The sequence below is a fragment of the Myotis davidii genome, unplaced genomic scaffold (assembly GCF_000327345.1).
Source record: "Myotis davidii unplaced genomic scaffold, ASM32734v1 scaffold37, whole genome shotgun sequence".
Classification (NCBI taxonomy): Eukaryota; Metazoa; Chordata; class Mammalia; order Chiroptera; family Vespertilionidae; genus Myotis; species Myotis davidii.
In genome coordinates this window covers 4285981-4288027 of record NW_006289395.1, presented here as the reverse complement: position 1 = coordinate 4288027, position 2047 = coordinate 4285981, and the positions used below count along the sequence as shown (strand labels likewise).

The 2047-nt window shown below is 44.5% G+C and overlaps 1 pseudogene; it reads right to left on the bottom strand.

Annotated features, from left to right (window-relative positions):
* Positions 1 to 980: 980 nt before the first annotated feature.
* LOC102760440 lies at positions 981 to 1925 on the bottom strand (annotated as a pseudogene).
* Between the last annotated feature and the right edge of the window lie 122 nt (positions 1926 to 2047).

Sequence of the window (2047 nt, the reverse complement as noted above, 5' to 3'; positions counted from 1 at the left end):
CATTCAGTCATTCTCTCCATGATTCTGTGTCAGTTATCAGACAGAAACTGGCATACTGCCCCTGATAGCTCCCAAAATATAGGTACACTCTAATACCAATTTAGAGTTGTTAGACTTCCACATGATACTACATCAAATTTTTTATGAATAAATAACTAAAATTTCATAAAGAACTAGAATTTTACACTTCCTATTGCCTTTGTTTACCTTTGCTTTCCCATAGATCATCTCCATCTTCCCCTTCCTTTATATTTTCCTTTAAATAAGAGACTATCTTTTTGCTTCTCTCTAAATCATGGTATATCAGCCTCTGCATTATGGGCATTTTTGTCTTCAATGCTTTGTTGTGGGTGCACTACAGGTCCTGCTCATCACAGGAGGTTTAACACCATCTCTGCTTCTACCCAATAGATGCTCAGAGCACCAACACCCCTGCCCCTGGGCATGACCATCAAAAATGTCTTCAGCCTAACTGGTTTGGCTCAGTGGTTGAGCATAGAGCTATGAACCAGGAGGTCATGTTTTGATTCCCAGTCAGGCCACATGCCTGAGCTCAATTCCCAATAGGGGGAATGCAGGAGGCAGCCGATCAATGATTCTCTCTCATCATTTTTTAAAAATTTTAATCCTATATAATAAAAGGCTAATATGCAAATTGACCAAAGAGCAGAATGACTGGTTGTTATGACGTGCACTGACCACCAGGGGGCAGACGCTCAATGCAGGAGCTGCCCTCTGGTGGTCAATGTGTTCCCACAGAGGGAGTGCCGGTCAGCCAGAAGCCAGGCTCAGAGCTGGCGAGTGCAGTAGCGCAGTAGCTGTGACAAGAGCCTCTCCCACCTCCATGGCATTGCTAAAGATGTCCGACTGATGGCTTAGGCCTGCTCCCTGAGGGCTTCTGGACTGCAAAAGGGCACAGGCCAAGCTGAGGGTGCCACCCCCCCAAATGCATGAATTTTGTGCACCAGGCCTCTAGTATTTACATAATAAACATAATTTTAATCACTAAGTTCTTCCTCATCACTGAAATATGTGCTCTTCTTTATCCTTGGGCGTCTTGAATCATTAGAGGTTGAGGAATCCCCTAAAGTAGGTTTCACTTTTTTTAAAAAAAATCATATATGAGCATTTATGCTGATACTGCCAGCAGTATGGGAGAGCAGCAGGTCATCCACAAAAATTTGCTCTGCCACCCCCATAAACCAGCTGCTTATATATAGAGTAGGACAAGGCTTATATGGGGAAGTAGGGATGACAGGGGTGGGGAAGTAGGAGGCTGGGGTCTACTTTTTTTTGTTCTTCTTCAGTTTTGGCTTGCTGGAAAGCTATGGCCTGAGGCTATGGAAGAGCAGGATCTTCTCCATCTTTACTTTCTTCTACTTCTTCAATTTCTTCTTCTGGTTCAGGAATTTTTTTCTTCGTCTTTTTCTCTGAAGGTTTGCATTCTCCAAGCATATTTTTAGGGCAGGCATAACTTAAGTGTCCACTCTCCCCACATTCATAGCCCTTAGATTTATCAAAGCACTTTTGTCTTCGGGTGATATCAGCTGCTCTTCCATTGTCAAAGCAATGCTTGCTTTTATCACTAGCAAATAACTTTGTTGTCTATTGTCCTGGTACAATTTTGTGCAGTCTTTATTCAAAAAGAAAATAGGTGCAACACCTTTACTTTCCCTGGTATCTTTATCTTTCATTACAGTAACCTTTACAACTTTGCCATACTTGGAAAATATCCAGTATAAGTCATTGTTGGTCAGGGAAGAGGGCAAGTTGGATACATACACTGTGCTTTTCCTTGGGGCCAATCCACCACTTATTTCTTCAGGTGGGGCGGGCCGGGCAATGGGAAGAGCATGAGGCGTCAGCTCAGTGGGGTTCAGCCACAACGACTCCTTGCCCCTCCTAGTGGCCTTGGCATCATTGCATCATCGCAGGGACTAGGAAGGTTCCAGGGACTGGGAAGGTTCCAGTACCCCAGACAAGAAGGCAGCTGCTGCACAGCCTCTTCCTGGCTCTTGCTTGATATTGGCACGGGCCAGGCAGGCGC